The 17,926-nt window shown below is 35.4% G+C and overlaps 1 pseudogene; it reads right to left on the reverse strand.

Moving 5' to 3' along the window:
- Positions 1-2,426: 2,426 nt before the first annotated feature.
- On the reverse strand, positions 2,427-4,065 carry LOC137651859 (uncharacterized; annotated as a pseudogene).
- Positions 4,066-17,926: the final 13,861 nt, after the last annotated feature.

The following is a 17,926-nucleotide window of genomic DNA, read 5'->3' on the forward strand; positions in this document are numbered from 1 at the left end:
AGCTAAGGTAACTAGTACCTATATTACTTTTTGGTTCCATGAAATGGAAAAACTTTGACTGGACCTTAAGCTTAAGGAGGTGTACACCTAAATGGCATTTTTTTTTTTTTTTGGTATAAAGATTGTCGATTTTTTACCACCAAAGTTGTCTATTATTTTGCACGGCAACGAGATTAGGTTCTTTTTATGCTTTTTGGAGAATGGTAATGTTATTCCCCTAGGTAATTGTTATTGATATATCTAGCCCTGCTGATTAGTGTTCAATTTCCATATCTTCCATATTATTTTAAGGCCTAGTCCTACAGGCGTTGCGGATGAATTGCAACTGATTTACACATAGAATTGGCAGGTATTTGCCAAACATAATCAGTATTAGTGATTCATGCTAAAATCAATTGCCCAACCTCTGCGTATGTTCCCAATGAACCACAAAGGCTATTTTGGCTGAAGATGGGAATTCGTAATACATTTATAATCCATACACAATTCATCTACTGTTATTTGCTATGTTCGTCCTTTATATGCAGCTCACGGGTAATTGCATGATGTTAGCAGAATGGGAACATATGTATCATGTACGTGTACCAAATGTATAGAGTACCAGCACATCCATACTATGAATTATAAGAATGCATTCCAAATACATAGGGTATAGTTTATGTAAAGTGAGCCAGGACTGGATGAGTAAACACCTATATACCATGGACTCTCAAAATCCCTGTCTGATTGTTGCTTTCCTCCAACAACATAAAAGTCAAGTTGAACAACTCTTGCAAGTGCTCCAGGAAAAAAGACGAAAAAAACTGTCAAGATTGCTTTGGGTCAGACCCTAAATTGGCAGAAGACTGGAACTGGGGATCTACAATAAGCTGATGGTGGAGAATAAGAATCCAAGTTCCTTCCAGAACTTCATGAGGATGTCCACAGCAATGTTTACAGAATTTCTAAATAGGCTAACTCCAAGACTCACCAGGCCAAGCACCAACTGCAGAGCAAACTTGGAGCCTGGACTCAAGTTGGCAGTTACACTGCAGCACTTGGCCTCTGGAACCAAATACAGAGACATAGCATAAGGCTGCAGGTCACCCAACACACCATCAACAAAGTTGTGAGAGAGGTCTGTCAGGCTATATTGGAGGAGTATCTTGATGAGCAGTTCCCATGCTCTAGCCTTGAAGAAGGATAGCGCAAACTCTCCAATGAATGGATGCAGAGATGGAACTTCCCTCACACAATTGCGACCATCGATGGCAAGTATGTTGCATACAAAACTCACCCCAAAATAGGTTATGAAATCTACAACTATAAAGGTTTCTTCACCATCATACTGTCGGTTCTGGTCAGTTGAGACTATAGGTTCCTGTAGGCAAACATGTCTGGGAATGGTTCAACATCAAATGCTTAGATATTCAACGACAGTGAGCTGAAGGCAGGCTTTGAGAACGACGACATCACAGGTTGGCCACCTCCTGATCCCCTGCCCAGTGACACAAAAGATGTTCCCAACTTCATCGTGGGTGATGAAATTTTCTTCCTGAGGACATAACAGATGAAGCCTTACAAGGGCAGGAACATTACCAGGGAGGAGTGCATCTACAACTACAGGCTGTCAAGGGCCAGGAGAGTGGTGGAGAATGCCTTTGGCATTATGATGAACGTGTTTCAAGTCATGCTGACTACCATGCAGCACCATCTAGATGATGACAGGCTCATTGTGATGGCCTGCGTGGTCTCCACAATCTAATGTGCAGCAGCTACCCTGTGTTGCAGAACAAGCTGCTTAACCATCAGTTGCTAGATGAAGAGATGGAGCCAGGTATTCCAAAGAAGGGAAGAAGCAGTGTAACCTACTAAAGAATTGGTGCAACTCTCCACCTGGTGCCGTTTCATGGCAGGATGGCATGGTGGATGCGTAAGGAAATGTTTGTACTGTATGGACATTGTGTACTGAAGTTGTTTACATTAGAAATTTGGCAATTAATTTGTTTTACTTATCTCTTCTCTGTATTTATAAACATGTCTAGGAGTGCTGTATTTATCTTTTGTTATGCATTGTAACGCATTTATTTGTGGAAAAGTTTTTCTTAGGAAATATTACAATAAACTGAAGTTCACTTTGTATGTTTTTCTATCCACATTTCAATAATCGTTTGTTATTCAGTATTGTTTTCTATCAACATATAAGGGTGCCACCACCTCAATACTAATTTCTTCTTTGAGTATAGTTTCTTAATTCATTTTGGTTCATTATTCATTGATAGGTTGTAACAGCATCTTGATTAATCTGTGGCAGCTAAATATCAATTAATGAATGGCCAAAGAACAAATAGAGAACAAGCACAGAAATAAAAAAGGGAAAAATGCATAATTATTAATAAAATGAAATATAGTTCCAGAAGGAAATACATCTGAAATGAAAAATAAGCTCATTTGCTGACACTACTCCAGTGATCCATCTCCCCGGGGTTGGAAATTCTAGGCGTATTGAGGTTCCCAATTGATCTGAATGAGCTGTCAGCTAAATCGCTGAGGTTGGTGATCCCTAGTATCATATTCAGCACGTCATGGGCACTGGCAAGGGCTGAAGATACCGGGGTAGAGGCATCTCCTGGGACACTGCTGATAGATGGGGTGCTTATCGACTGTGTCATCATTGTGTAATAGAGATGCGTTGGCTCCTGGGTTGTCTGGAGGGAGGTGGTGCTGGGTGCCTGCTGGAAGGCTGGAGTTTGGAGGGCGTACTGCTGCTATGAGTGGTTTGGGGGCCGGCTGAATGGATAGAGCATTGGCTGTGAATTTCTGCCACTAGTGCTGCACAGCAGTTGCCGTAGGATAAGGAAAATTGTGGAGGAAAGCCATGATATGTTTCGTCAGCACCTGTCCTCAAAATCTCTGATAGATACGTGATGAAGGGCTTCCGGGGTCCCTGGTCACTCTTATCCAAATTTTTAGAATTATTATTACTATTAATATTAACATTAGTAAAATTATGATCATTATCAAAATTATAATCATTATCAAAATTATAATCATTATTAAAATTATAATCATTATCAAAATAATTAGAATTATTAGTTTTATTTGTCCTGGATTTCCTTTAGCACATCTTCCTACGTGGCAGTCCTCCTCCTTGTCCCAGCGGATGGGCGCCTGGGAGTACTGAACAGCTTGACAGCATCCCTCTCAAGCTGGGAGAGAAGCTGGTCCTGGTCTGACTCGTGATCTACGGGCAGACCAGCACCAGCAGGTCCATCACCAGCATCAGAGGCGCCACTATCTCCCAAAGCATCGGCCTCCACGTCCGAGGAAGCTGAAAAGGGTGGAATTCCTTGAGTTTACAAGAAGTCAAGAATTATGACAAACAAATTGGAAAGCATTACCTAAAAGTTTTGAAAAATAACTTTGAAAACATTCCGGACTGGTTTTTCTGGCGCTGTGGTCCAGTGCTGTAGCTGTCCCTCGTAGAAGCTGCAATTCTCCAGGATGTACAGTACTCGGCCAGTCAGCTTCTTTGCCGCCTGCCCACTCTTGACCTTGTGTAGCTTCACGACCCATTTCTGCATTTCTTTCCAACAGTCGTAGATATACTCAATAGTGAGGTCAAAATCCTATGCCTTCTTCTCCCACAGGCTCCTCTTGTTCTAGACGTCCTTTAAATACATGTGACCCTAGCACTGGACGAACTCACTTTCCCCAACCATTCCAAAAGATCATCCTCCTTCTCTGGCATCCGAGGGAAGTTCTTCAGGGGCTTTCTGGACTTGCAACTGCCAGTCACCCAAGCTGGAGGAGGCTCGACTTTTTGGCCATCTACGGCTCAAGGAGGCTCTTCACGGTCTTTGCTGCCAGAAGGAGACTCGTCTTTGGGAGATCTTAGGCTGGATCCCTGGCCGCAAGCTGCATGGCGGTTTGGTCCTGGGGTGGGGCGGGTTCGTCCTTGGGGACTAGAGTTGTGACCTTCTTCATTTACTTGAGAGGCTTCTGAGTAGGAGTTGAGGTAAGAGCAGCAGTTGGCCCAAAATCTAAGGGTGGTGCCCTTTTCTTGACGGTGGACTACAGGGACATCTCAGCTTGCTTGGTCTGTGGCATAATGAGAGGTTGGATGAACGTATTCCACTTTCCGAGTTGGCTGGTGTTCTGGCTAAGATGGATCATCCACCCTGTTTTACACCTCTGCATCCCAAACACTCCGCATACGGTGTACACCCACCATTTCAAGGATACATCCACTCTACAACATCCAGGCTTCTACGCTGTGTTCGCTATTTTTTGCTTTGTTTGCAATACATCTGCTCTCATTTCACCATTTGTATCTGTTTTATACTCACAATAACCGTAATACATCTGGCCACAGAAGGCTTCTGCAATGCTTTTCGCTTTTGTTCATAATACACTAGCGACACAATCTGAATATTTGTGTGTAATTCACACTGTTCATATCCACACAATATTACGGAAAAAGGGCATTTTTACTCTAGATGCTTACGAAAAGCTGGAAACTAGCAAAATTGACATCCTCAATTCACTTGTATTTCATGCGTAATTCTGTAGGACCTAACCTTTAATTCATTAAGCGTCCTTTGGAAAAACATATAAATAAGTGTGCTGAATTTACTAATCATCTGTTCCCTAGTTTGCAATTTGGCTTTACCAAAGGCATCGAAATATGTGATGCCCTTCTTACAATTTCCAAAGCTGTACACATATCCCCCTATTATTATTATTATTATTATTATTATTATTATTATTATTATTATTATTATTATTATTATTATTACTACCTAAGTGCAACCCTAGTTGGAAAAGCAGGATGCCATAAGCCCAAGGGCTCCAACAGGTAAAAATAGCCCGGTGAGGAAAGGAAATAAGGAAATAAATAGACTCTAGAAGAAGCTATAAACAATTGAAATGAAATATTTCAAGAACAGTAACATCATTAAAACAGGTCTTTCAAATAATACTATAAAAAGGCCTGTGTTAACTTGTTCAATATAAAAGCTTTTGCGGCAAGTTTGAACTTTTGAAGTTCAATCACCTGAATAGGAAGATTATTTCATATCTTGGTAACAGCTGGAATAACACTTCATGATGGAGAAGGCCTAACTATTAGAATTAATTGCATACCTAGTATTACAAACAGGATAGTACTGACTGGGAAGATCTGATGGTAAAGGATGGTCAGACTTAGGAAAACCTAATGCAACATGCGTAATGAACTAATTGAACGACGGTGCCAGATATTAATATCTAGATCAGGCAGGAATAAGTTATTTAATAGACCGTAAGTTCCTGTTCAACAAATTAAGATGAGAATGAGCAGCTGAAGATCAGACAGAAGGAGAACAATACTCGAAACAAAGTTGAATGAATGAATTAAAACAGATGAGATTGATCACCAAAAATCTTAAAAGACTTTCTCGTCAATACATTTTTGTTCTTGCAATTTTGTGCAATTGAATGTGTTTCTCAATATTAAACTTGCTGTTGAGAGTCATACCTAAAATTTTAAAATAGTCATACAGAGTTAAAGATACATTATTAATTCTGAGATACGGATGTTGAGGAGCAACTTTCCTTGACTTACTTACAATTAAGCTCAGAGTTCTGTTAGGATTCAGTTTCATGCCCCATAATCTGTCCCGTGCACTGATTTTAGTTAGATCTCTATTAAGGGATTTAGCAACCCAGATCTACATTCAGTAGATGGAATTGATGTAAACTGAGTAGCATCATCTACACATGCAACGATCTGGTTTTCTAGACCGAACCACATATCATGTGTATATACAGTAGTATGAAAAGTAATTGGCCAAGAGCACTACCCTAAGGAACACCAGATAACACATTTCGTTACTCACTATGGTGCCCATCAGCAACAATTCTTTGCAATATATTACTTAAAAAGTCAATAATGATGCTGAGAATAGATCCTCCAGACTCCCAACTATTTGAGTTTGAAAGCAAGGGCCTCATGATTAACACGATCAAAGGCAGCACTAAAATCAAGGTCAATCATACGAACTTGCTGACCACAATTAATGGATATATGTACAGCATTGGATATTTTGAGAGGGGCATCACATGCTCCAAAACCTTTACTAAAGCCAAATTGCAAACAAGGGAACAATGATTATCTTCAGCAAAATCTATTTATACGTTTTGCCAAAAGACGTTCAAAAACTTTAGATACTATGGGTGTTATGAAAATTGACTGGTAATCAGTTGGACTTGAGCTACCACAAGTATATTTCCTTAGTGGAGTAACATTACCAATTCTCCAACAAGTGCTATAGGGCTCCTCTTCGTTCTAACTTACGCAAAATAACATAATTGTTTTGAAGTTCAAATAATTTGTCTTAACTTAAGTGCTATGTTTGGCATTGTTAATCATGAGGTCCTTGTTTTCAAATTCAAACAAATGGGAGTAGTTGGGTCTTTTTTTCGTATCATTACTGAATTTTTAAGCAACAAATTGTAAGGATTAGCTGTTGATGGCCATCACATTAACTATAGGAATGCAATATATGGTGTTCTTTAGGGATGTGTTCTTGGATTATTATTTGTCATACTATATAAGCATGATGGTTTGGCCTAGAGCACAAACTTGTTACATATGCAGTTGAATCCACTATGCATCTATTCCATCTCTTGAATGCAGACCTGTGGTTGCTGAATCCCCCAGTAGAGATCTAGCATATGTTAGTTCCTGTTGCGAATTATAGAGGATAAAGTTAAACCCTAACAAAACTTAATGTATGATTGCAAGGACAGTAGCTCCTCAACTTCAAAATATTTGCGTTGGCAATGTCTCTTTAATTGTATATAACATATTTGTTATAATTTAATTCTTTCGTTCTGGTATGTCCTTAATATTATTATCGTGTTTGGTCTTCAGTTTTGATATTTCATCTCAATTTGTTGGATAAAAACCTGCTGCCCGTTAAATTTTTCATAACTGATCTAGATATTAATCTCTGGCATCGTTGTTCAATAAGTTCTTCATGTATGTTGAATGAAATTTCTCATAATTCTGTGTGTACCTTTCTTTATTTAGTACTATGTATACAGTTACTGTAATTCTAACGGTCTTGCCTTCTTTATAATAAGACTCAATACTACACAGTATTCCAGAAGTTTTATTACAAAACCCATAAGTATTTATTCTGATAGCTTCGCCCTATTCTATTTCTTAATTAGGTTAAGAATAAGGAGTTTGCATACTGATGCAAATGAGCTTCAGAGCTATATCATGAAACGATGATAAAACTTGATGTCGAGATAATATTATGATAAAAACATATCGAGTTAAGGGATAATAAATGCCAAGATAATGCCCTAAAAATCATTTCAAAATAAACGAAAAAAAAATGCGTCTGAATATTATGATAAAGACTGCTCTGAATGAAAATCAAGATGTGAATATCAGGTAAATAAAATAAATCGAGAAGTAATAAATAGTACGTCTAGACATCATCATTATTATTATTATTATCATTATTATTATTATTATTATTATTATTATTATTATTATTATTATTACCTCCGCCACCGAAGTTGGAAGGAGGTTATGTTTTCGCCCTTGTTTATGCGTTTGTAATTTGTGTGCGTGTGTGTGTGTTTGCTTGTGAATAGCTTCCTGACCACACTTCTAATTGTAGTGCAATAAAACATTCAGGGATTAACTGATATGTAAAAAACTGCAAATGATTAAATTTTGAAAGGTCAAGGTTACGGTCAAGCTAAATGTCCAATTCACGTAATCAGATATAAGTTTGGACATCGTTGTCACAAAGATTTCAAACTTTGTTCATATTTAAGTGTATGAAAATCCACGTCAGTTAATACATGTTAAGGTCAAAGGTCAAGGACAAGGTCGAGAAATAAGCTGCCGTAGTGGAGGTCTGCGCTCTACTGAGTACCCCTCTAGTTAATATTATTATTACTACTACTGGCCAAACTGTAACCCTGGATGGAAAATCAGAAAGCTACAAGCCCAAGTGCTCCAACAGTAAGGAGCCCAGTGAGGTAAGGAAATACATAATAAACTAAGTAATGAATAAAATACGTTAAATATTTCAAGATCAGTAACAACATTGAAATAGATATGTCATATACACACTATAGAACGAGTCTTATGTCAATCTATTCAACAGAAAATACTTTACAAAATGTTCGAACTTCTGAAGTTTCACCGATTCAACCGTCAGATTAGAGAGATCCTCCCACAACCTGATCACAACTGGAATAAAACCTCCAGAATACTGTATAGTATTGAGCCTTATGATGAGAAGGTATGACTGTTAGAATCAGCTGCATTCCTATACTACATACAGAATGTTACACACAGGGAAGATTTGAATACAAGTTATACTCAAAATTATGAGAAATCTGCAATATGCATAATACACTAAGTGAACGACGGTGCTAGAAATAAGTATCGAATCAGGAATAAGGAATTTAATAGACAGTAAGTTTCTATTCAACAAATTAAAATAAGTCAGCAGCTAAAGACGAAACCGAAAAATAATACTCAAAACAAGGTAGACTGAAAGCATTAAAAAATAAAACAAGTTTAAGGCTTGTGGAAGAACTTTATGTTAGGCTTTTGTGATAAATATCACGGAAAGATATGCTTAGAAATTATATATCGGTAGAAGGATCAGATATGACGTCATATAACTAATGGGACGGGAAAGGTCGTGTATCAGTGGCAGAGCCAAAGACCAGGTCATTAATTAAACTTGTAGCAGAGATTTCAGAGCCTGACTCTATACAGTATACATTTGATCAGCGCCCAAGCATTCTGGTTCATTTGTTCACTGTTGATCGTCTGAAGCCAAGATAGGACTAGGAAGGAACTAACAATATCTGCTGAGTATTCAGCAGACAACATTCCAAAACCCAAAACACTAAACCCTGAACTCATATAGACGGTAACGAAAACTATCTAGCTGTCTGTCGTCCACGAACTCCTGCCTCATGGAATGCGGACCAGGGATGCTCCCACTAAAGTACCACGTCACTGACAGGATAATGTTCTGAGTTCCTGCAAGTTGGGGAAGCAGGTTACATAAGTAATCCACTCTCGGCATGTTTTGCATTGACTTAGGAAGGAAGGTGAATTATAATTACAATAATACAGTAATATCAGACATTTTTTTTTCAGCTTATATTCACATACACATATAATTGAGCTTAAATAGCAGAAGCACAAAATACATTAGATAAGAAAAGGTTGTAGTAGCTAAAACAGTCACAATAATAATAATAATAATAATAATAATAATAATAATGATAATAATAATAATAATAATAATAATAATAATAATAATAAAAACATTAATAATAATAATAATAATAATAATAATAATAATAAAAATAATAATAATGATAATAATAATATATCAAGTCCTTTGGGGTTAAAACCGCTGATAAAAGAACCACCAGCCTCTCAAATGCATATAAAAGCTTTTAGGGTGGACTTCCGATGGGTTGGAGGGTGTGAAAACCATACTGTAGGTCTAATATGATAACAAGTAAAGGAAATCATATTTCTGGTTCCTTTTCTTTTATGCTCTCTCTGACTAAGTGGATACACCATTGTCCTGAGGTAACTGATCGACTTTTTCAAATCACTTCAGGTGAGATTATTATTATTATTATTATTATTATTATTATTATTATTATTATAATTATTATTATTATTATTATTATTATTATTATTATTAAAATAAAAAAACTTCCAAATGAGAGTCAATAATCACAGAGAGAGAGAGAGAGAGAGAGAGAGAGAGAGAGAGAGAGAGAGAGAGAGAGAGAGAGAGAGAGAGAGAGAGAGAATATGATGATGAGGAGCTCAAAATAACCGTAAAAATATGCTTGACTGTACTTTCTCTTCTATATTTTGCACGCAGAAGTGATAGATGTTTTCAATTTTGTAACAACGTGTTTCATTGGTGAATCTTCATACAATTATAAAATTGTCCCAAAAACATTCCTATTAGTTCATCTAGATTCTGGGATAATAGTTCGTGTTTACCAGGACACACAGGAGGTCAGTTACTGTAAATTAAATGGAGTGAGAATAAAAGAAATATGTCTAACATACATTTATATATATATATATATATTATATATATATATATATATATATATATATATATATATATATATATATATATATATATATATATATATATATAAATAAGAGTATGTATATATGTCTGTATGTATGTATACATGAATGGGAGAAAAGCCAAAAATTTCCCATAACTTTAATCCCCAAACGTCTTGCAAATCCATCACGGAATATCACAGTCTGCTGGAAGGTAGGGGCTAGAACAGCGGAGAGTTGGGGCCATAGGGGAAGTGGAGAAGAGTAGGGGGAAGGCAGGGAGGGAGGAGTGAAGGAGCAAGGAGAGGAGGAGAAGGGGGTGGGGGTGAGGAGGAGGAGGAGGGAAAGAAGCGAAAACAAGGAGAAAGATGTTGACATGGCTCGACACATGACACCACTTCCACTGACACATGACACTGCTCCTGGCTGATCTGTGTGTCATATGCGTCATTTTATGTCATCCTTAGAAGAGAGGGAGAGAGGGAGGGAGGTTTAAGGAACAGACAAAATGATATGGGAGGGGGTTGGGGTCACTGAGGTACCGGGAGTCTCACATTATGAATGATAGAGTAGACGGGGTCGTGGGGTAGAGGGATGGGGGTACGAATGGGGGCGGGAGGGGTATTAAGATGAGAGTGGATTTGGCACTGGCCCTAAAATGGAATGGGAAGGACGAATAAGAAAGGAAGGATCGACGGACTACGCTCAAAATAAATGGAATTTGTCAAATAATTTTTTACTTGCTTGGAAAAAGGTTTTCTACTACTACTACTACAACTACTACTACTATTCATTAGGATTATAATAATATCTATCATTAATCTTCTTGAAGCCTAATTCTAGTAATATCAAATTATTAATGTTCGAGTCTGACATGATTTTTAAATTTATAATAATAATAATAATAATAATAATAATAATAATAATAATAATAATAATATATAGATGGATATAGCCAAGAGAGTAAATACTTATGGCACAAGTTAAAATTATTGCCTCAACAACCATATACGATAAATTAAATATTAAAAACATAAAAAAATATTAAAAAAAAAATTTTTCCGTACGGGGGGATCTGACCAAAGTGACGTCATGATATTTTATCCACCATCACATTTATTTCTTCTAATTTATTAGCTCAGAGGACAAAATCATCGATCTTATATAAAGAAAAAAAATCGTAGTGAATGAATAGCAGTATAACCAATAATATAACAGTATACTTATCTAAAACTACAGCAAATAGCTGTAATCTTTTTTATTAAATCTACTAAAAAGTTTATTGTCACAGTATGAAAATAATAATAAAAAGAAGATGAAGAAGACTCTGATCGCATTGTATCTCAGCCTTTCATTCTATCAACACTTTCAGTATCCTCATTACTTCAAACTGGTCGCATAAAGATTTTGTTTCCATTGTTAGATTTGATTCTAAAACAAGGAAAGTTTTATTTAGCCGTTGCTTGGTGTTGTATTCAACCTTATTATTGAAGTTGCATGTGTCATTATCAATCCTTCTCTGGAATATTTCTCTCATATTTAGGCAATATTGTCTAATGAATTATGTTGGTCTGTCCTCTTGTAGAAAGACTCTTTATTGCTAACGCATTGTGATCTAATTGACCGTTAATTAAATTACTTCTCTGACCATAAGATCTTCATCTCCTCAGGATGCTTTGGTATACTTGGTAAGGCATCTATGCCCTCACAAAGTCTCGTGCAATTAAGTCATTACTGGTTTCCATGGCTCTGTTTATCTGTTGTTCTCTGATCAGGGACCAAAGCATCAACAACCCCATGATACAAAAAGAAAAAAAAAGAAAAAGAAAAAAATCTACCCATAACCGTCAAAATCATAATCATCGTTACTCGTCAACATTCTAATGTTTATTCATCTGCTCATTTTGGAAAACTTGATTTCCCTGATCTTAGAGATAATACTTGAAGAAAAAATTCCAGTTCAAGGAAAACTACGAGTGGGTGGCTGAAAGAAGCGTTTTTATGATTTCCGTATGTATTACAATACGCAGACACACATACACACACACATACACACACACAAACACTCACGCACACACACAAAACAAAGGCCTCAGATATGTCCCTTCACCATCGTCTGTTTAGTCTTGCCATGCCAGTCCATACCAGAAAAATTTATTAGTTCGTTAATCTCTCGTCTTTTCTTCCTTCCCTTGCTTCTTTTATAATCTCTAGAGACATATTCCCTTATTCTTAATGTCCATTTAATGTTTATCATTCTCATTATATGTCCTGCTCATGTCCATTTCTTTTTAATACATATTGTTAGAACATCCTCTATCTTTATATATATATATATATATATATATATATATATATATATATATATATATAGATATATATATATGTATATATATATAAATATATATATATGCATATATATATATTTATATATATATATATATATATATATATATATATATATATATATATATATATATATATAAAGAAGGAAATACTGCCTACTACAATCTTGAGAACTAAAGAGACAAAATACTTTTCTTCGTCAATATGAATAGTATACAAATTCATGTTTATGTGCGTTTCACATCAGAGATGTTAGCAGAAATAAGGAATCATTTATTTCCTCTTGTTGAGAAGAGAGAGAGAGAGAGAGAGAGAGAGAGAGAGAGAGAGAGAGAGAGAGAGAGAGAGAGAGAGAGAGAGATTTAACTAAATATTCACTCGTTTTGATAAATGATGAAGAATGGCATCGTAGTGTAGTTAGTAAAATATCATAAAAAATATAAAGGATCCAAATTCCCAAAGAAATAAGTAAAAGAATCCGTCATTTATTTCAGACACCTAAAAACTAATATCCATCATAAATAGTATATACAAATGACGTTAATATGACGTGATAATAACGCAAGACCTCTTCAGTTCCAATAGTGATAAGCATTCCTTTATAAACACCAGTTCTGTGCGTGACTGAACAATGTACGTTTCGTTCGCCAGTTTTAAGATCAGAGAAGTGCTGGGGAGGATTAGGCATATCTTATAAATAAGTATTTCAGTAGACAAAACTTCTTGGAAGTTTTATTCTCTTTTTTTACGTCAACTTTGCTATGTTATAATCTTAACAAGGAGTCTTAAAAGTAATTAATATCCTCGGGAGCAAGTAAGTTAATTTAATATGTTCATCGTATTGAAGCCAGCATTAGTAATGACATTTATAACACATTTTATGGGAATTTATTGTTAAAAGGTAATCATTTTTACGGAATGGAATCAAACCGTTTTTTTTTTTTTTTTTTTTTTTTTTTCAAGAGTAAACGTCAAAAGATTATCCATTTTTCAAAAAAGGAAAAATAAAGCACACAAAACAAAAAAAGGTTAATATCCCTTTCTAGACTCCTCTACCTGAAATATGTACTTATCTTTCTCTATGTCTGGCAGTTCCTCTATCCTCAAGAATTCAAGGATTAAAGAATAAAAGATAAGATAAAGCAAAATCTAAATGCTTACGTACAGTATCTGATTCGTTCTCTCTATACATACGCACAGCCAATGTGTTCCCAATCTCTCTTTATTTATGCATTTATTTCACCCTTCCTCTCACCGTTTCTCCTCCTCCTCCTCCTTTGTTTCTTCCCTTTCTCTCACTCTATCCCTTTATCCTTCCACCCTTACACTGGACAATCATTTTTTATAATCTATTATTCCTTTCCCTGTATTTCAATCTCTCTCTCTCCTCTCTCTCTCTCTCTCTCTCTCTCTCTCTCTCTCTCTCTCTCTCTCTCTCTCTCTTTATCAAGCGTCTTATTTCCCCCATTGGTGCGTGCTCCTCTTCGCAGAGGGCGTCCATCCATTTGCATATATTCTCTCTCTCTCTCTCTCTCTCTCTCTCTCTCTCTCTCTCTCTCTCTCTCTCTCTCTCTCTCTCTCTCTTGTGAGATTTCCTTTTGACGGTATCGCTAAAGTTAGTTGAAGAATGTGTTGCTTATTTTAAGAGATGCACTGGATCTTCATTTGCATCTGTTGAGAGAGAGAGAGAGAGAGAGAGAGAGAGAGAGAGAGAGAGAGAGAGACTCCCACGCCGGGGGAGAATAATCTCCAAGCGGTCGTACAACACCGAAGACAAGTTAGCTGCTGCAAATTACCTCCAAACCAGCTGTTGTTGTTAGCTCGGTGGTGATTGGCTGTCTGGATATATTATTTATCTGACAGTGATTGAATCTTATCTTGGTTTTATAGCTTGCCCTCTACGAAAAGTCTAAGAAATAAAAAAAAAGTCTTGTTAAAGCGTTGGATAGCATTCATTTGTTGTAAGTCATGCGTAGTTGCATTGCAGAAACTAATAGACATTCCTGTAATTTATTTTTTTAGTGTAGACCCAAAACGAACAACATGGACAAAAACTGTCTTATATATGAAATTATTACTGTAAATTTTGTTCGGTTTATTTTCACAGGCCAAAGTAACGTTCGGTCGGCACCAACATTGGGTAGCCCTAAATATAAGAAAATAAGAATTAAAAGGATAAATCATAAATAATAACGATAATTAAAACAAATCTTGTAATACAAAAGCGCAGGCTTTGTTACTAAAATCTAAATATAAATTTTACAGATTTTTATCATTTTTTTATCCTATTTATCTAAAGATTTATTTTATATTTCATTGTAAGCTTTTATATAAAAGATACTTTTATTCTATAATTTCTATATATTTATTTTGGATTTTATTATTAGCTATAATACAAGAATTTTTACATCCCAAATTTAATCGGACCAGCTCTGTAAGAGTCGAGCTTCTCTCAATGAGCTGGTTAATTTTTTCTCTTTCAATGATAATAATAAGCAACCAAGCCTTCAATGAGCGCTAATTTCAATAATTATAATGCTAACGATCCCTCACCTGAAAAGGGTGGGCTGGAATCCTTTTTGATAGATGCTAAATTCTTGACAAATATTTAAGATTAGAATACGGTCATTAAAAAGTGGCAGTCTTTGTTTTGCTATCTCGAGCCTATGGTTCCAAATCGCCTGTTAATTTTCCATCTTCCAATATATACATACATACATATATATATATATATATATATATATATATATATATATATATATATATATATATATACATATATATATATATATATATATATATATATATATATATACAAGCACAAACAATACACACACACACACACACACATATATATATATATATATATATATGTATATATATATATATATATATATATATATATATATATATATATATACATATATATATACAAACACACACAATTTTATATATACAGTATATATAGATATATATATATATATATATATATGTATATATATATACAATATATATATTCATATATATATATATATATATATATATATATACACAGTATATATATACTCTATATATATACATATATATATATATATATATATATATATATATATATATATATATATACTCTATATATATATATATATATATATATATATATATATATATACATATACATACACAATATATATATACTCTATATATATATATATATATATACATATATACACTATATATATATATATATATATATATATATATATATATATATATACACTGTATATATAAAGTTTAAAATGACTAAACAACATTGGATGATAGGATATCAGAGCATATGAAATAAAGGTAATTTGACTTTCATATTTTAGTTTTGTGCATAAACCTCTTTCGAAATTTACCCAGTAAGTTGATATGTTTTATGCCTAGTTCCATATGAATATACATTTTCAAAATAACATGACTGATAATCATCTCAACAAAAAACTGTATGTAGACAAATACATAGTACACAATTCACATAATCTTAATATAATTGCCCGTTTTTTTCCGAGGAATGACCATAAAAGAATGCGGTATGATTACGGAGAAAAATACATCATCATTTGGGAAAGCAACAGTCAAACCTTCCACGGCAAGACAGAGGCAATTGTTTTATAAATGTTTCTGCAAGCAATGAACCGTTTCCATTCCCGACATCTCCCTCCTCTAAGAATGTATCCTCCATGGCATTTCCTCCTCTCAGTTTGGTATTCTTCTTTTTTCTTCTCCTTTTTTTTTTTCTTAAGATCCTTTCAAACCTTAAATTTTTCTTAAACTTGATATTTATCACCTTTCCTCTTGGTCATTTTTTGTGTAAATACCCTTTGAATCGAAGTGGTAATAAATGATTTTATTTTGTTGATGGGTAATGATAACCAAATGGATTAAAATATTTTCTTGACAAACGTGTGGTTAATTCTCTGCCCCCGCCCCACCCCGTTCATTCCAGATATATTGCATTGTAACTAAAATATTCAAAATTGAAAACAGACAACACTAAGACAACTACAGATAAAAATCTCAGGGAAGGATGCTTCTCCTAGGACGTGTGCCGGCGAATTGTTGCTAACATCAAAAGAAAGCGAAAGATCCTTTGAAAGGAACTTCACTTTTATCCGACGATCAATTATTTATATCTATCTGCAGAGTCATCGGAACGCAGCATCAGTATGTTTAGAGGTTTGGCAGAATCATTAGATATGCAAGATTATTGGGAAAAAATTGGACCCTAAACCATCTCTCCTAAGATGATCGAAGGATGGAGAGGGGTGGGGGGGGGGGGAGGTTAGTTATTGGTTGGCAACACTTACATGAAGAGCGCAAAATCTTTCGTGGGAGAGCACCATCTATTGTTGTGATGCGCATCAAATATTCACCGTACCCTTCAGCGGACACTCTCGGTCTTATTACACGGACACAGTGTTCAGCCCCTTTTAAAGGCATTCCCGACTTCAACAATCTGTATTTAAAACGCCCAGGCCAACCGCAGCAAATACATCAGTGTTTAGGCCAGGACACGCAGCGATCCCTACTTCCAACCAAAGGAATTGAAATATGGCCTCAAAGAAAGAGCTGTTGGTGACAACACATTAGCACACAGAGAAGAACGACCTTCAATGTACAGGAGACCTTTGAAAACCCTAACACACAAGCAATATATTTCGCATAGAGTGTTCGAAATAACCGGGTTTGTCAAGACATTGATATTAATGAATTCTGAAGGGCGCTTTAATCTTCCAATAATAGGGGCCTCGCATAGTATTTAAAGCAAGTTCGACACCTCCTTGTAGGCTTATAATAAAAAATGCGATTCCATTTATCAAGATTGTTTACGGCAGCTCTCTTCCAAATTTGGTTCAGTAAAAGAATGCGCACTATCCTTGTAGAGAAATAGTTGTTTAAAATTAAAACAACCTATTTAAAACTGATATTATCTTCAATTGTTAATACACATCAGCTTCCGTAAGGGGGATATTTGAATACTTTAAAGTAACCAGAAATAAAAGAAAAAAAAGAAAAGCTGCTTTTACATCAGTAGTGCAGAGTGAATGCATGCTTCTAAGGAGAGAGAGAGAGAGAGAGAGAGAGAGAGAGAGAGAGAGAGAGAGAGAGAGAGAGAGAGAGAGAGACTTATTATTCATGATGTGTTTAGATTCTAATGGAATAAGTCCAAAGACCATAAACTTGTCTCGCACGCTTATACTTGAGAGAGAGAGAGAGAGAGAGAGAGGAGAGAGAGAGAGAGAGAGAGAGAGAGAGAGAGAGAGAGAGAGAGATATTCTCTTTGAACTTCTTGCATCACCTTCCTTTGTATAAATTTCCTGGCGGGCTTCCAGCAAATCTCTTCCAACAGGACTTTTCCTTCAGTAGTTCTCACTACACATCCCAACTAATCCCCCTTAACAAATTGTAAAAGAAAAACCTGGG

The sequence above is a fragment of the Palaemon carinicauda genome, chromosome 13, assembly GCF_036898095.1.
Source record: "Palaemon carinicauda isolate YSFRI2023 chromosome 13, ASM3689809v2, whole genome shotgun sequence".
Classification (NCBI taxonomy): domain Eukaryota; kingdom Metazoa; phylum Arthropoda; class Malacostraca; order Decapoda; family Palaemonidae; genus Palaemon; species Palaemon carinicauda.